We start from the raw sequence: 19,968 nt of genomic DNA, 5'->3' as shown, positions 1-19,968 counted from the left end.
GGCGCTGCCACTTGGCTAGGTCCCGCTTAATTAGGTGTAACTGCTGCGGGCTTCCTTGAAGCCTTACGCTTCCTTGATTTTGGTGCAAGCTTGACTTCTGCTTCCTTTGGTGACTCTCGAGTGGCTCCATTTTTTAGATGAGACATGGCAATGGCTAGATCCACAGACTTCAGAATCACTTCGCCTATTTGCTGGGCAAATTTTGGTTGTTTGCTCAGACATTTGATCGTTGTTGAGATGAAGAGACATTCTAGAAGAAAATGAAGGATATAGGAAGCAACAACTGAAATGTTATCGGATAAACAAAACAGAAAGGCAATGCATACGAATTGCGATCATTTGTTTGTTACCAAGGCAAACAAATGAGATGGTGACAAATCAAAGCAAGCGGGTCATAATAATGTATCGCTGAAGACATGCTTGCCTATAAGTGAACACTCACCCCAAGAGTTCCCAGGTAAGAGTGACTGGTCCGATACTGCGGATTTGTACGAACACTCTAGCCTTAGACAGAAAACTCTGAGTACAGGCGTTCACTCTTCCGGTTTGCACGTGTTCACATTATTTAGAACCCAAAACCTTGACGAGATTTTGAAAACTTAGAAGGCACTAGGCCAACAATCAAACTGGAAGGATTCAAAACCATATAATAAATCATCCTAGAACAAATGATTAGTTTTCAAAGCGGTTTTGAAATTTATGTTCTTGTTGTGGTTGTCGCCTAAGGATAGGTGACGGTATTGTTTTATGACTAAACGTAAGTAAACTCGCGTTAGGGTCCTAGGATGGTTATAGACTAGGTCAAAGCATTACTAATAACCTAATTCCCTATAACCATGAGCTCCGATACCAACTTTTCTGTCACACCCCGAGCACGTAAAACAACAAAACGTGGCGGAATCGTCGAGGAGTGTTGTAACAGAATGATTGTTTCATAACACGTGGAAAATTGAAATGTTGATTTATTGATTAAAAGAGTTACAATGTCTTAGCAAACAAAGAAGTATAACAAAATTAACTAGTCTTGCATCTTTTATTGTCACTAAGGCCCAAGTCCGCCTATGTGTATCTTGATCAATCCTATGCATCATCTCCTGAAACACATGTGAAAATAGGTACGTCAACATAAAAATGCCGGCGAGTACATAGGTTTTATTGATTTAGGATTCATGACTTATAAGTTTAGAAAAAGTTGCTTAACAAAAATCAGTCATGATCCTTGTAAAATGTTTTGTTTTATAAATCGTTTGAAAAGCGATGATAGACAAGTATAGTTAAAAGAATGATTGTAAGGTTAAATGAATAACCAAGTAAAATGAATTTGTATGAAACAAACTGTTTTGTAAAACAATGTCTTGTGAAAAATATGTTATTTGGGTAAAAATGTGTAAATCCAAATTGAATGATTTAAATAACGTTACGACATGTAATATAATACAAGCACTTATATATAGGAAGTACCAGCGGCGTATCCACCATGCTTGTATCACATTACACACGTCTCGTTACTTAAATCACTTACCTAAACAAACCACCATTGTAAATTGCCCATGTCTAAACCAATTGTCAAATGTTATTGTGAAAACCATGTCAAAATGTCTATGTCAAATGTCAATCATGTAATGTGTAAACAAAATGTCATGTATGGCAAGTGAAATATGTATCCACTAAACCATATGTAAAAAAAAATGCACAAAACAATGTATTGAAGTAAAACGTGGTTTAAATCAATGTTATGTTTTGTGGAAATGCATGTTATACTGAATACAAACATTTATGCGGTATTGTGAAAATGCATACATTCAAGCCTTGCGACTGTGGTGATAAACCCCTAAACGAATTTAAAGGTCTATCTGTCTAAATGTTTTAATCGAATTCGGTCATTCCTTCCATCCAAACATACCTAGGATGTTAGGAACGGGAGTTGTCAATTCCTATGGTACCATTACCTACTAACGAGCAGCGTGATCAAAGTTAATGAATGTATATGGTCCCACTTAAACAAACCAAATGTCATACCCAAAATGTAAGCATGTGATGGAAATGTACTAAGTATGCAACAAATGAACATACATAGCATGTGATGTAAAACAAATGTACTAAGTATGATGAACATACATAGCATGAAAAGGTAATGTAAAACAATGTACTAAGTATGCGCTAAATGAACATACGTAGCATAAAATGTCATGTAAAATGATGTACTAAGTATGCACATAATGGACATACATAGCAAAAACATAATGAAATCATGTACTAATAATGTACTAATGAACATAGCAAGTATATGATGTGAAAACACGAAAAACATGAAAGTAAAAAGTAGGCACATGTGTTTCACCCCAAAATGTTTGAAAAACAGTAAAAGAGGGGACTATGTACTCACTTGAGATTGCTTAGAAGTCCTAGGATAACCACCAAGCAAAGCTAGAAGATCACGGAATCAAACGGCACCTAATATAGGTATCTACATTAATAAACGGACCTATCGGAGGATCGGGTAGTACGAGGGTTTGTAAACCAAAGAAGTGTGGGATCTTATGTAATATGGTTTAACAAAGCCTATATACTAAAACGAAACCTATCCTAAGTGCTTTTGACCCGTTACGACCCGTTTAGGTAGCTTATGCTACTTTAACGCGTCGTTCGCGTAAAACGCGTTCGGACCGCCTAACTAGCCCTATGACAAGTAAGATATGCCTTAACATGTTTAATATTGTTGACAAATCAGTTTAGATGTCAAAAGTTATGTTACTTATGCTTAAAATGAATTTTGGCGCAAAAAGGGTATTTTGGTAATTTTCCTAAGGCATATAAACTACCTATCATACAACTACTTAAACGAAGTGACCATAAGGTATAACCTCGGAAGGTTATTCCCTATACAACTATGGTCACCTAAAGTGTTTGGTCGGATCCTAATGATCGACCAAATGGGTCGGGTTCGAAAGCATAAGCGATTGTTTAGATCGCTTACCTTTACGACCCTAGACAAGCACAATTCTAAAAGTGACGAGTTAAACATGTTAAAAAATGTTTAACAAAATTTAAAAACAGGTTTGGTATCAAGACAAAGGGTCTTGATACCCAAAAGTAGTTTGGTTACAAAATACGCAAGAATACGCATTTTGGCCGAAACTACGACTCGTCACTGAGCCTAGATAACGTGGTAATCAGTAGGTATGGTCACTAGGGACTATAACCATCGTGATTACGCTCACGTTATGAAGTTCAAACGAACTTCGCATTGCCCATAAACTGGTCAATGTAGAAAGTCAAACACAGTTTGACTTTAACGCTAATACGAAAGAAAAGCACGAAAGAATACTTACAGAAGGTCCCCGCAAGACTTGATCCGATTTACCCTCAGGTATGAAGTATGAACTCCAACTTAGAGGGCCAAAATCAGATTCAAATGTGGGTCTTGCAAATGAGAATGGAGGGGTATTTATAGATTTCATGGAACCGTTAAGATCGTTCGTCGAATAACGTGCTTTAATCTTAACCGTACACATGTGCCAATGGTTTTGTAAAACCATGGGAGCCCCTAGAATGAGTCCATGGTATAATAAAAACCATTGAATATTAGCCCATGGTATTGCAAAACCATGGGTTAAAACCATAAAATCTCAAAACTGGACCAAGTTCAATGTATCCGCCAGAAATTTCAAAAAGGGTCTCTGCACTTGTAAAACCTGATTTTTTTGCACTTTTAAGCCTCGTTAACCCCATTTCAAGGCTCTAAAATAAACTTAAAGTATAGGGAACTTAAAATATGCTCAAAAACATCTCGGATGTCGGTTCGTTTGGTCGTACGGTTGTGTTGTTCGGTTAATTACGACGGAAATCGTAATGAACACAAAAGCGATCCAAATTACGCGACGAATGGAATTTCTCTTATGCCAAACACTAAAATAGAATATTTTAATGCTTACATAAATTTTTGGATGTCCGGATGTATTCAGGACGTAAGATATGTGCGAAAATTCAAACTTATGCACTTTTGACGCTTTTAGTCTCTATTGATCAAATAAGTTTATTTTAGCATACCGAACCCCTCAAAGCCTATTTCTAAGCTATGTAAAGGATATTTAGGGTATGTTTAACTTATGATCAAGTTCCGTAATATTCGTTACAATACGAATTGGCATACTTTCGCAGTTTGTCAATTTTAGTCCCTGTAAGCGAATTAACTTGATTTCGACACACCAAACCTTCCAAAAGTTATTTCTAAGTTGTGTAAAGGTTATTTGAGGTATGTTAAGCCTATGTCACTATTCCGGAGTGTTTTTTGCATTAAACTGGTTATATTTACGCATCAGTGCGCGTATAACCTTCCAGAAAACGATTTAGAGCCCGAAATTGAACAAGAATTGATATGTGCAAATGATACACATATTTATACAAATCCCAAGTATGAAACACAATATTTCATTGGTTTGGTATTTGTTTTATGGTTGAAGTGACAGAGGTGTCACATGGGCGCCATGCAAAAACCGCCTATGAATATCGAGGAGTACAGTGGATGGGAGGAACGTTTTGAAAATTGGGTTCAAACGAATCACTTAGAGGCGTGGGAATGTGTTGAAGAGCGATATGTTAGACCGATTGATGAATACGGAGAGATTGTTGCTATTAAAGATTTAGATGAAAAAGAGAAAAAGAAATGCAAAAGTGAAAAGATGATGATCAGTATATTGCAACAAGCCATTAAGGAAGACATCTTGATCTTATTGCAACACAACGGAAGCACACACTCAGTGTGGAAAGCACTAAAAACGAAGTTTGTTGGAAGTTTAGACATGATCAAGAACAAAAAATCATTTCTGAAGAAAGAATTTGATCTATTTCATGGATTGGAAACTGAAAACACCAAAATGATTATAGAAAGATATTGCAATTTGGTGGTTAACATGAAGTGATTGGATATCAAGAAAGATACAGAAGAATGGGTGGAAAAGTTGGCCGATGCATTGCCACAAGATGTTTGGGGCACGTATCTTATGATTTTGAAGAATAAGGGTGAATTTGCGAATCTATCGCTGAGCAAGTTTATTGAAAAAATCAAAGTTCAAGAGATGGAACAACGGAAGATGGCGAAAATGAAGAATTCTAATGGTGAACTGGACATTGGTTTGTACTACAAAGGAAGTACAATTGATAAGACCAACATTGCACCAAAGATCGAAACTGCATTTAACGCAAACAATTCTTCTGGTGGGTCATCTCAAGGATCAAACAACAATAATGGATTCTCTTCATATCCATCATTTGATCCAAATTTTTCAGCAACCAATTCTAAACCGCAAAGCTTATACAACAATAATGGCCAATTACTACAATGCAACATTGCATTACATCTTCAGAATGGTCAGAATTTCTCGGAAGAGGTTGCCAAAGGTCATATGTCTTTATTGGTGACCGTATTAGAGTCTTATGAAAGTTTGGTAGCCGGAAGGATTGGTAATCCAATGTTGACCAAAGAGGATTATGATCAGATTGATGCTGAAGAGATGAAACTAATGGATATAAAGTGGTGTATGGCTAGTGTGTTGAGAAGAGCTGAGAAGTTTAAACAGATCACTGGAAGAGATGATTTCCGTGATGCTGGAACTTCACCTTTAGGTTTTGATAAATCTAAAGTTACTTGTTTTCATTGAGGGAGAAGGGGCACTTTAAGCGAGAATGCACAAATCGCGAAGCAAGTGGAGCTCAAAATCCATTCGGCAACAATGATTATCATCGAAAAGCGATTTATCATCAAATTGCTCTACAGCCGCATCAACATCAATCGCCACAAACTTCACATGCTAGGAAGGATCCGATCGAAGAGCCATCAAAGAAAGCTTATCTGGTTCATCAAGAAGATGAAAGAATTCTAGAAGGTTTTAATTGGGATCATTATGACCCAAACAGAACTTCAGATTCTAAAGCATTTGTTACTCAAATTTTTGAAGATTCAACTGCTGAAGATGAAATAGTGTATGCTTATTACGAATCTCAGCAATTCAGTCCTAAAAAGAAAGAAGAAGAACCAATTTCAACAGAAGGGGCTTCAGAAAAAGCACCAATCTTTGATCACTCATCAGATGAAGAGAGTGATGATGACAGTGAAGAAATTCGAAAACTTGAATATTATAAAAGAGAACTTTCACCTGTTAGGTATAATTTGTATTTTGCAGGTAAAATGGAAGAGATCAAAGAAAGACAAGCTGCGAAAAAGAAGAATCATAAGGCAGGAACTATTGAAGAAAAGGTCAAACCTGAGGAAAATGTTTGAGTAGTAAAGAAGCAGGTTAAAGAAATTCCAGCTATTAAAGTTGAGAAGGAAGCAGATACTAAGAAGATACCTGAGAAGTGTGAAAATTGTGATACTGTGAAAAGGCACAACAACAAATTGATTCATAACATGAACAGACTGAAAAAATCTTATGATGTTTTAAACAAAGTTGTGAATCAATATAGCAAGTCAAGCAATGAACAAGAGATAGCTATGAAGACACTCAATGGAGCGTTCATGACGAAGCAGAAAATCATCAATCAGTACATTGAGAAATGTGCTGAACTTGAACAAAAATTGGAAACTCAGAGGATAGAAACTGAGAGGGTAAACAGGTTATTGAAAAGTTATTCATGTGCTTCTTACGTGATTGACAGGATTTACCCTACAGTAGAAGGCATGGAAGCATTTGAAGAGAAGAAATCTAAAGTAGAGAATACTGGTAAGAAACATAGTACCAATTATACAAAGTGTCCACCTCTGCTTGAAGAAGGATATTCTCCACGAAATCCTAATTCAGAAAGTGTAAAAAAGGTAACCAATTTAAAGTGGGAATCTGAACCTTCAGATGGATTGCAAGATAATATTAACATCACATTCATTGCATCTGACACTAATCAACAATCTGAGTTGATTAAGAAAGTGGTGGATCATGTGTTAGATAAAGATGAAACCGAGGAGTCAAAGTCAAAGTCTGACACTTCAACTCCAACAGTTGAAAAGGGCAAAAGGGTTTACAATAATCATTTTCTGATATCAAAAAATAATTTGAATGACGAAACATTCAAAGTAGCAAATACTTTGAATGACTCCGTCAAATTATATTCTGATGAAGAATTTCCAATAAGAAGTGTACAAACTGAACAAATTAAAAAGGTTTTCAAATTAACAGAAATTAATATTTCTGAAATAAAAGATAAAAATCTTTATGAAAAACCTAAACAATACACTTCAAGAGTTCAACAAAGGTTAAACAAGAAAAAAAGGTTTTGGTCCAAATCATCATAAGAAACCAAATCACAAAAAAAAAAAAATCAAAAAGAAAGGATTAGGTTTTATTCCAAAAGAAAATGAAAAATATGTTAAAGATTATAAATTGAAAGTTGTTTTTGTATCAGGAACATCTTCTGAAGAAGAAAAAGAGAATTAGTTCAGAAAGCAGACCAACAAAGAATTCCTTGCTAAGAAGCAATAGGGAATGAAGAATGATGTTGCTCAGAAGAAGGAAATGAGAACCTATTATCAATGTAAAAAAGTTGGGCACATTGCATGGAACTGTCCAAAGGCAACCCAAACAAAACAGGGAGTCTCTAAAAACTTGAAAGAAAAGTTGGTTGATAATGAACCACCAACCGAACAATTTAAAGTGTTAAAAAATTCAAAATTTGAGGTTGGTGAGAGTTCAACACGTTTCTACAAAAGAAGAGTGAATCTGAACAACCACAAGGGGGTTGTTAAGAAATCGGATGCACTTTCTGGCGATGAGTTTTTTTCTTCAGAAGCAAAGGAGCCACTTTCTGGCGATGAATCTGACTCATCAAAGTCAGAGGAGCCACAAGTTGAGCTAAAAAGAGAAAATTCCGTTCCGCCAATGGATGACGCAAACTTTCCACCATTACGGACTAAAAACTTAAAACAAAAAGTTGGAAAAGTGGAAATTTCGAATCAATTCTATTCTGAAAAGAAAGAATTCGATGTCGAAAAGGCTTTCAATGGGAAAGTAAAACATATTTTTGGAAAAATGGTCGATGGTAGGGAAAAAGGGGTAAAAGAATTTTATGAATCAAAGAGGAGAACTTATACACCGAGTGAAAATAACTCGGATGCACCCAAAGCTGGTCAGGCTTGGGTGTCTGTATTCTCTGCTTAAAAAATCTTGACTTGCCGGAACTCCCGAGTTGGTAATTGGGGAGTAGGAATGAGCATCTTTCTTAGAAATGAAAAATGTTTGTGTGAAAAAATCTATAAGTGATAGTTTTTAAAAATGGTTGAAAGAACAAAGTGATGAATGAATCCCCATGATGTGTGAAATCAACAAAACTAATTTTTCGGAAAAACCATTTTGATTAAAACAAACTTAAGTGTATTGAAATCATAATGGGATAATAGTTTGTTGTCAGGGGGAGTTCTAATTGTTTAAACTAAGAGAATGGAGAATTGAAGCAATTCACATAAGTTTGTCATTTTATTTGTACAGTTTATTGTTTTTTCTTTCAAATTTTCCCGGAAAATAAAAAATTGAAACATATTTTTGATTTTAGGGGGAGTAAAAAATTAAAATTTGCAAAATCCAAAAACATGATAAAATCTAAAAACCAAAAACATCGAAAAATCAAAATGAGTTTTGTTGTGAAAAAGAGGAAATGGTAGTACATCAGTGGACTATCACAACATGCTAAAGAATTGGAAAGTCAAAATGTTTTTAAACAAGTTTCACTGATGATGTGCCAGTAGACTTCGCACGACTAGTAGATTGAATTTGAGATATAAACCTAAATTTCAATACTTGCTTATCTCGTGGGGAACATCTCTCGCATATATGGGTAACCCCCGAAATCTTGTTTGAGAGATTGCCTGATTCTGAGATACTAGGTCTTTATACTGTTTGATATCTGGGGTATTATACCTGATCATCGGATATTCCGGAAGCAATGGCCTAGACTTCGTATAATACTTTATGCGCTTTAAAAAGCTTACCCTCTGCATAAAAATTGAAAAATATCGAAAGATATGAATCAATTGCAGTTGAAGAAAAGATTTCCTAAAGGGAACACACCTAAAGTCGAGCCTTCAACTCTTTGACTGAACAGAAGTTCATACCTGAACTCTCATGGTCTCGCACTAACCCAGATACAGATATCAAATTGGTATACTCACCTGTAAGACTGAATCTATGGAATCTTGATACGGGACTATATTCTGAGGTGGGACGCGCTAATAATCAATTGAAAGTTGTGTAGAAGTCTAAGTGGACAACAATACTGACAAACAAAAGTGAATTTGTTTAAAACTTAAAGTTAAATCAAGATCAACGGTGTTAGTGATTTGTCTCATAAACTGATATGATCCTCTGGCACAAACTCACAAAAATATGTCTGTAAATATTTATTTACTGCTTTTCATTAAAGAAAAAATCCAAAAAGATTTTTAGTGCGTTTTAGCATAAAAGTTTTGAAAATTCAAAAAGATTTTATTTCATCTTATTTTCGACAACTAATGTTGAAAAACTGATTTTCAAAATTCCAAGTGTTGAACATGATGAACAATAATGGGTTGGGAGAGCTTATTTGAAAGATATATTTGATTTGAAAAGAGAAAAATTATACTTTTACAAGTGATTAAGCAGAGATCATAAATGAGAGATCATGTTGATTTGAGAATGCTTCAAGTAATTTCTAAAATTGTTATAAATAAAAAACCTTATGTTTTGGGTAGAGTATGTGCAGGTAAAAAGCTTTGAAAGAGTTAGGTTTCGAGTCCTGAGGATTTTTCGCATAAGCGTATGCAGATTAGAGCCAGGTTTCCGATTCAAAGTCTGTAGATAGTGAATTCCAGACTGCGATCCCAGCTTATCGAAAGGGGGAGTCTGAAGACGTAAGAGCCAGATTCAGTTCTTGAAATAGCGTTCGAGATGGAAGCTGCTAACGCTGAAGAGCATAATAAATCATGAGATCTGATCAAGAGAATTAGAAAGTTCGAAGAGTAAGGTTGAGATTCCGGAAGAGTAAGAGAGAGTTTGATAAAGATACGTACATTGGAGAATACTTTGGAGAGAGCGAGAAAACTGATCAAGACGGAAGACTCGATACACTGAAGACTCGTCATCATCCAAGGGGGAGTTTGTTAGTGCATATGTCTGTTGACTTCGTCTTATGTCTTGTATCGAGTTATGTAACTAGAATAGATAGACTAGGACACGTTGTTCGAGAGAAATGGGAAGTTCATGGGGTGTGGCCAGAAAGCATGAAATGGTTCGTGGGGTCTGGCATTCCTATAAATAGGTGGTCTTGGATCTTCATTTGTAACTTTGTGATTCCGGAGACGAAGTGCTGCCGAAGTGTTGAACAGTCTGTAAACACTATCTAATGAATACAATCGACACTTAAAGTGATTCTACGTGCAAATCTAGCTGCTATAACATCAATACGTCTGATTCCGCCTTTCGTATTGATCGAGAACTCTTCTGAACAACTCGTTTGATCGAATCCTGATCCTACAGAAGTGTTCTGCTGACACTGAAATTCCAAATTATGTGTTAGGAAATAAATTTATGTGGTGTGTTATGTGTTATTTGACTATTTGTTAGTTACCAGTATGAGTGATCAAGGAATGTCGGACGCTTATCGTCATTTAGATAGTTCACCGATAAATGAGGGAACATAATCTCAGCCTGATCCCTCAGGATATTCAGCCGATATTGAAGAGGGAATATTTATATTTAAGGCGCAATCGGAGGAACCTTTTACTACTAAGAAAATAGATTGGTTTAATAGAGGGGCTCATGAAAGGAGAAAAAGAATGAAAAAGTTACAACAACAGAGAGCAATAACCAGGGCCAATAGGGAGGCGGATGCACAATAGACCATCTTGGGAGGAAGAGTTAGATAGATAGTTGGCCAATTTCCACATGTTAGCCACTACGACCATAGATAACAACCAAAACCAAATAGCCGAACCTCCACAGTTATTAGACCAACCGATTCTAGAATCCAACTCTGAGAACCAACTCCGAGAACCAACTCCCGATACCTGCGTTTAACCCAGACGAATCCCCTAGAATCCCAACTCCACATCCTCTAGGATATGATCTATGGTTTGACGACAATAGGTCATATTCGGCCTTATACCCACCAGAAGAACTAAAACCTCTAGAACCTGATCCATGGAAGGAAATTGATAGGACATTTTTTGAAATGAATAGTGGAGACCCCTACGAGGAACCCATACCTTCACCTGAACCATTAGATCCACCAATGAGTAGACAACAGGTGCAGGAACTCCATCAGTATGGAGAAGATTTAGTAAATGAGGGGAATAGAATCAGACAGATAGGAGAACGACTAGTTTGGAAATATGATGAACGGGACATGCAATACTGGATGAACGACACTTAATACATAAATAGATATACGTGTAATTTTGTACTATAATATATATATATATATATGTATATATATATATATATATATATATAAGTAGGGATGCGTAGTATTTTTTGTTTCCAATTATAGTTTGTAATAGATGCATATATATAAGAAAAAAAGAGTAAAAGTCGCAATGATCGACGTTTTTGACCAACTTGTTCATGTGATTGTGTATAAATAATTGTACTCAACTCTATTATGTGATAATTAATCTGGTAAATGTTTACAATTCAGATGTACAACAAAGTAAATCAAGAAAACCAGAATAATGAGAATAACAGAAACCAAATAGATAATAGTGCCATTCAGCATATAGCGGCACAAGGAATTATAGATGACATGCCTTATATTATCAGGACTGTTAAAGAAGCAAATAAATCTGCAAATGGCAGTGAACGTCAACACACTGAACCCAGTCACAGTATGAATAATGACAATGGGCCTATTATCCAAGCTCCAATTCCTAAAAGAAGAAGAACCGCTCCATACGGTTGTTCTTTTAAAGAATTCTTGGCCTGCAAACCAATAGAATTCTCAGGCAATGAAGGAGCCATTGCTACCTTACGTTGGATAGATAAGACAAAAGCAGTCATAAAAATAAGTAAATACGCAGATGAAGATAAGATTATGTTTACTTCTAATCTTTTAAAAAATGCAGCGTTAGAATGGTGGAATACTATTCTCCAGTCTAGAGGAAGTGATAGAGTTTATAATATGGAATGGATAAACTTTAAAGAAAGGGTTGAAAGAAAATTTTGTCATCCTAATGAGAAGGAACAAAAAGCCAATAAGTTCCTAAATCTCAGAATGACTGGAATAGACTGCAAAGGTTACACTACCGTATTCTTCAAATATGCTAGGATAATACCATCCTTAGCCTCACCCGAACCAGTATTAATCTCCCGTTATATTTGGGGATTAATTGGTGAAATTAAACATGTAGTCAAGGCAGCTAGACCGCAAAGCATAGAAGAAGCAGTAGAATTAGCCAATACCTTGACTGATGAACTGGTACGCACACAAGAAGAAAACCATAGGAAGAACCTAGCTCAAAAGCATACACAGGAATTCCGTTCTAGTAATTCCTATCGTGGAAAGGGAACAGGTTCTTCTGCACCATACTTTAAGAATTTCAAAAGAAAGCATTTTGGAAAATGCTCTACTTATTGCAACTTTTGCAAAATCTCTGGACACAAGGGAGAAGACTGTAGGAAGAAACCCAATAATGGGGTATGCTTTAATTGTGGAGAAAAATGACACATTAGACCAAACTGTCCGAAACTAGCTCTAGCCATGCCCAACCAGGCTAAGACAACAGAAGCACCCAAGAAGAATGCCAGAGCCTTTGTTCTGACAGCTAAGGAAGCCAAGATGATTCCGGATGTGATCGCCAGTACGTTTTTAGTTAATGACATATTTGCCAAAGTATTATTTGACTCTGGTGCAAACCAAAGTTTTATCAATACTTCTTTCTACCAATTTCTTGACCAACCCTTAGTCAAACTTCAACAAGACTGTCTGGTAGAAACAGCTAATGGAGAATCTGTTAAAATAAGTGAAATCTTGCAGGGAGCAAGAATAGAAATCCTAAACCATCGTTTCTTTGCTAACCTTTACCCAATGAATCTGGCTGGTTTCGATGTTGTATTAGGAATGGATTGGTTGGTAGCCAATTGTGCCAGTATTTTATGTGATCAAAATTTAGTACAAGTATACCAAGCGGTGAGAAGATCACAATTAAAGGAGATAAGCCAACTAGATCGACAAAATTCATCTCTGTGATGAAAGCTGCAAGTTATGAAAGGAAAGGAGGAATAGTATATATGATTTCCGTAATCATTAATACTAGAGGAATATAATTAAAAGATATTCCTGCAATATCTAAATTCACAGACGTTTTTCCAAAAGGGTTACCTGGATTACCGCCTGATAGAGAGGTTGAATTTAGAATTCACCTAATACCAGGGACGGCGCCAATTGCCAAAGCACCATATCGGTTAGCACCAACGAAAATGCAGGAACTGAAGAAGAAATTGGACGAACTTCTTAACAAAGGTTTTATACAGCCAAGTTTATCCCCTTGGGGAGCACCGGTGTTGTTCGTTAAGAAGAAAGATGGATCGATGCGTATGTGCATTGACTATCGAGAATTGAACAAAGTCACGATTAAAAATCGGTACCCACTACCGAGAATCGATTATCTGTTCGATCAACTTCAAGGAGCTCGATTCTTTTCTAAGATCGATTTACGCTCTGGATATCATCAACTGAAAGTACAGGAAGTGGATATTCCTAAAACTGCTTTCAGAACGAGATATGGTCATTATGAATTTACTGCCATGCCATTTGGTTTAACCAATGCCCCAGCCGCATTTATGGACATGATGAACAGGATATGTAAACCATACCTAGATAAACTCATAATTGTCTTTATAGATGATATTCTAATTTACTCTAAGAGTAAAGAGGACCATGCAACCCATTTACATATGCTCCTCACATTGTTGAGAAAAGAGAAGCTTTATGCTAAATTCTCAAAATGTGAATTTTGGTTACAAGAAGTGCAATTCCTTGGACACCTGGTTAATCATGAAGGAATTCATGTGGATCCCACAAAAATCAAGGCGATTACTAAATGGAAAGTCACTGAATCACCAACGAAAGTACGAAGTTTTCTTGGACTGGCAGGATATAATAGACGGTTTATCTGTGATTTCTCTAGAATAGCCATTCCATTAACTAAACTGACCTGCGAATCAGTTAAGTTTGAATGGGGACCAAAACAGGAAGAAGCTTTTAAGATTCTTAAACAGAGGTTAACCAACACACCCATACTTGCATTACCAGAAGGAACTGAAGACTTTATAGTCTATTGTGATGCATCTAACTTAGGATATGGATGTGTGTTGAAGCAACGCCAAAAGGTTATAGCCTATGCCTCTAGACAACTTAAGAAACATAAAGAAAACTACACAACCCATGACCTAGAATTAGGAGCCATAGTTTTTGCCCTTAAGATTTGGAGATACTATTTTATGGAAATACATTTGTTCTCTTCACCGATCATAAGAGTTTAAGATATATTTTCGGGCAAAAAGAATTAAATATGAGACAGAGACGTTGGATGGATGTTCTTAGTGATTATGATTGTGATATCCAGTATCACGCTGGAAAAGACAATGTAGTAGCTGATGCCTTAAGCCGAAAGTATCATGAAAAACCAAAGCGAGTACGTTCTCTTAGATTAAATCTACAAGTAGATTTAAATGAACAAATTAGAGAAGTACAGGAATCAGCAATCAAGGACGATGCTGAAAAATTGAAAGGGATGATTAAGGAATTAAAACAAGGAAAAGATGGAATTTGGAAGTTCCATAAGAAAAGAATATGGATACCTAAAGAAGGAAACCTACGCCACAAAATTCTAGAAGAAGCTCATAAATCTAAGTATACGATACATCCTGGAAGTGATAAGATGTATCAAGATCTAAGAAGAAATTTCTAGTGGATAGGAATGAAAAAGGATATAGTTAATTATGTTGCTAAATGTCTAACTTGTTCCCAAGTTAAAGTTGAGCATCAGAAACCCTCAGGATTATTGCAACAGTTAGAAATACCCATATGGAAATGGGAATTGATAACAATGGGTTTTGTTACTAAATTACCCAAGACAAGAAAAGGAAATGATACAATCTGGGTGTGTGACAACCCGAGCTTTCAAGGTCAGTGTCTCGTTGTCACACGATCCTGTTTCTTGCTATTTCTCGTTCATATTCTCTACGATGATAAAAAAATTAAGTAAATATTTGTGACTGGAATTTAATTGCTAAATGAATGACGTGATTGGATATGTTTACTTGTGTGTAAATGTTTAACTACAAGGAATCGTTAAAACGTTTCTGCGTGTCGAATCATTAATCCGAGGAGTTAACATTGTTAGCACTTTTGGGCTACCAGCAATTGGGCCACATTAGTGATCCTTGCGATACATTTCACTTCGGCCCGAACAAGCATGAATTGAGCCCAACCTACCCCGAGTGGGCTTTAATCAAATCTGGCCCAGCTGTGGTAACATTTAATGAGTATTGGATTGGCCCACTTGTTAGATTTGGCTTTATATTTGAGTGTACGTAACATCCCCATGTCTCTCATCATCACAACATATCAAACCAAACCCTACTTCTCCTGTTGTTCACGTCGGCAGGCCTCAAGACCCCCCCCCCTCGAAGTTCCGGTCTCCCTTGAAGCTTATCTCTCGTGCTTAGTGTAATACATCTTTTAGGTTAGTGTAATTACCGTATTACGTGTAACTGTTATGTGAAACTTGTGATTGGTTGTGCATGATTTAGGGTTTCAGGTTAGTGGGCTGCATGTGCGATAATAATAGTTGTATTCTGATCTAACTTATGCCGTAATTCATGCAAAGAATATCGTTGTTTGTGGGTTGTGACATATGCATAATAGGGTTTGAGGAATTCTTTAACTTGACAAAGAACTGGTTATGTAATGATAATAAGTGGTCGATGGAATCAAGTGAAGTAGGGAGTGTATAGATATGATTGGTTAAGTCCAGTTGACTTTTGTATAATCTGGCTCGGCTATATGTAATTGATTGTTATGTGAATTATTATGCATGTGCTAGGGAATCTTATATGATGTTGATTATCGAATGTGAATGTGTGCCAACCACTAACTCGTTGTTTTAAGATACATCTCAGTCAATGATGCCTACGTATGGGTCTTGATCTGATGGGTTTTGAACATATGCATGGGAGCTAGGGTTGTTATTAAATGCTAGTAATTTTTCTATGAATGTTTTATTACTATTAGTTGTGTTGAATGATGTCAAGATATGCATGCAATCAAGGTTTAATCTTCCTGTTATGATGTATGCCTCTCGTTAATATTGATGGTTCATAGTTTCGGCCAACGATCATTAGCGATTGAAATAATATGAATACTCTATTAATGACGTTTACTGAGATTCAAAGGTACTATGTGTTTTGGACGATACAATGATGTTCTTGTATGTGGAAGTTGGATCTGTTACATAATGAACTATATAGGCGTGACGGCATATAACTTTAGGGTATTTGTGGGATGAAAATCATAGAACTATGATGATGATGATTTATTTGATGACGTGAGGGTTATGTAAATTGTTGGATATGGGAATCGAATTAATTAGGCTTTGGATGAGTGCGGGTTGTTTAAATGTTGGATCTTACACATAACCGGGCTGCATGATTACCCACACCACACGTGTCCTTTGATGCCCTCACACATAATGAATTTACACATCAATTGCATTAGAGGTACACTAGGTTGCCATGTATGTCGTAAGTCTTTGAGTGGGACACATGTTTGATGAGGGGACTTCTAATACTTTTGGGCTACATCATATATGGAACGGTGCATTGGTGATGGGCCGCACACCGCCATTAATACCGTAGTGGGCTGCCAAGATGTTGTTAGCCTAGTTTTCTTGTGACATAAAATTACTTGTGACCCAAATTGCTCATTGTGTATTTTGTGAACTTGCTTGCATACTTGTATGAGAACCGAACTGTGGTAAATGCTATTGTGAGATACGAACTTGTGATGTGAATGTACTTATCACCCGAACACAAGCTGTAACATGAGTGATGATGTGTGCCATATTTGCTTACTACTTTTGGAATTTATACAAAGAATATATGATTTATGCGTAAATGGAACTGATTGTCATTGAAACCATATTAGGATTTGGGTGTCCAACGGTAAACAAGTAACTAATCATACCGAGCAAACCAAGGTGAGTTCACACTCTTTATAAGGCATGGGATTCCCGGTGGTTGGGAATGGGTTAAAGAACTAAAATAGAACCTACATATTCTACTTGGGTAGGATATGTACCTCCATCCTCCAGTGGTAGGATGCGAATATTAATCCTATGTATTCTCCTTGGGTAGAATACGTACGTTCATCCTCCTTTGGTAGGACAACAACCTTAACTTACTAGACAAAACTCTATCATGAAGTCCCTCGTTTTTATATCGACTTAATTGCTAGGCCAATGGCGAGCGGGTCATTAGTTGATAGCGCTATTAGGGTTGACAAGCCTCACACCGTGTCGGTAGGACGGGCGTGTACTAATGGATCTGGGCACTCAGTCAATGATGATAGACATTGACTTAGGGCACAACTTACTTTTGTCAATTGTCGATATGGTAACGGTCTAGGGGTTCACATGGGGAAGCCCCCACTGATTATGGAAATGGTTTGGGAAACAAAGATACTGGTTAACTCGTGGTTTACGAAACAACTTATAGTTTTCAAAACAAACTTGTAAAACTAAACAACCAACTGTGAACTCGCTCAACTTTGTTTTTGACTCGTTGTTACATGCCTTGCAGGCCTTTAGGTGCATATTGTTGGAACTTGCTGTCTGGGAGGCTGGAGTGGTCATGGGTCGAGACACGTGGAATCACAACACAAGACTAATGGATTTTACATGTGGTTTATAAACACTTAACGAATGAATTATGCTTCCGCTGTACACAGTAATTTATTTGTAATGTTGTAACACTTAATGTTAATAAATGAAAGTTTTATTTAAATATACCTATGAGTTCAATATGATTGGTGGCTAGATCCTGTTACGTCACACACCTCGCGGGGGTTTCCGCTTGTGGTATTTTGGGGGTGTGACAGATTGGTATCAAAGCCATTCGTTATAGTGAACTTGGTTTTAAAAAGGGGAAAAACGTTTTTGTAAAACCAGACTATAACTGAACAGTTCTGAAAACGTGAATACGACCATGACACTCAGCTCCAGATTGCAAGGTTCATCTCTTATATACTCATTGTACTGCATAACTAGTTAACACTTACATATGATATTGCATGTGATTGCACGTTTAGCACAACAGTATGAACTCATGTATTACTTGCATGTGTTATGTAACTGATAGGGTGGTATTTCCCTAAACATTCATGACTTACGTTTCGTGATGCTCTTTGGTTGCTACTCGAGTTTGAGGAACCATTTGACATGAGTTAAGAGGAGCTGAGATGAGCATGCAAATCACAATATTATTGTGGGTGCACACATAATAATAATGTGGGGTGCTTGCGAGTCCCAGTGAGGCTTAACAAGTGAAAAAGGGGTTCCGTTCCATTAATTGATCGATGTGAAACACAACAATCTATAGGAGTCATAGCAGTGATTGTCTCCTACTCGAACGTGATCTTTTCACTCCTCTCTGAATCCTTACGAATCTCGATGTTATCGAGTATCACCTGAACACTCATATGAACGCCTAGTGAACTGTGTAGAATGTTAGGTGCTTGTACGAACACCCCTGAGTTATATGTTGCAACATCAATGATTGGTCCATACCTCTCACACTCCTCCTTGTTTGCTGGAACTCACTGTACTAACGTCTTAGACCCCGAAGTGCGATCACTTCTGCAACACTCTCATAACATATCGTGTATTACTCAGTCAACTTGCAAGAACGATGGACTTCAGCCTTTGAACGACCCTAGTTACCAACAATGAACATCATCGATTTGACTTCAACCGAATCCTTAACCCTTGTCAACGACTCATGGGAGTCAACTCTTACGAATCAATCAGGACGTAAGCAATGACAATCGACTATAACGTGGAATGTGTAACTGTCAGCACAGTGAGTAGCGCTTTAGGACGTAGCTTAGAATGTGAAAAGATGGACCCTATCGATGAAAGATCGTAGAGCTCCGTTACAAACAACAACATTGGAGGCAACAGTCACTGCAACATCAAGGTACTTGAAATGGCAACTAACAATATAGAAATGAAGGTGCCCACGACAAGGATTGACTGTATTAAGTCAAGACGACAACAACCCAAGGAACCAAGATAGTAATGGGAATCCTTGCAACAGTAGCAGCAACACTAGTAGTAATGCTCACAGGAGGGTATTCAGGATTGGCTTAGGTGACGCCAGGATTATAACAACATGGTGGCTTACACGTTCTTGGTAACTAATCACTTTGTCACTGTTCTTCTTAACCCTGATGCTTCTTGAAAACGAACCTGTTGTGGACTCGGCTGATGGCAAGTCAACTGAAACCTCATATGATATTTGGGATGCAAAACTCGACCTTGTGGGACAAGTGTTCGACGTCGACCTTCCTTCTACTACCCTTGATAGTTTGATGCAGCCGTCGGTATGGATTGGTTATCCATACATCGCGTAGATATATCCTGTGAGAAGAAAACTTTGCGTACCCCCTCCCTAGTGGAGAATCGTCATTTATTCCAGAATATCAGAGTTGTGTAAAGGTTAGCATCAATTCTGCAATGAAAGCCCAGAAGTGTCTACGGAGGGATTACCTCGCCATTGCTAACAACGGTTACTGATGATAAGGCTAAGGAAGAGAGGATCGAGGATCCACCAGTTGTTCATAATTTCTTCCGATGAACTACTTGAAGAACTTCCAGGATTACTTCCACAACTAATAGACAGAAACTCAGTTTAATCTCACGCCAGGAGTTTTGGTGGAACTAGTTTTTCA

This window comes from Helianthus annuus, chromosome 13 (assembly GCF_002127325.2).
Source record: "Helianthus annuus cultivar XRQ/B chromosome 13, HanXRQr2.0-SUNRISE, whole genome shotgun sequence".
In the NCBI taxonomy this organism is placed as follows: Eukaryota; Viridiplantae; Streptophyta; class Magnoliopsida; order Asterales; family Asteraceae; genus Helianthus; species Helianthus annuus.
The sequence above is the reverse complement of the archived record's forward strand: the minus strand, read 5'-3'. Positions refer to the sequence as shown.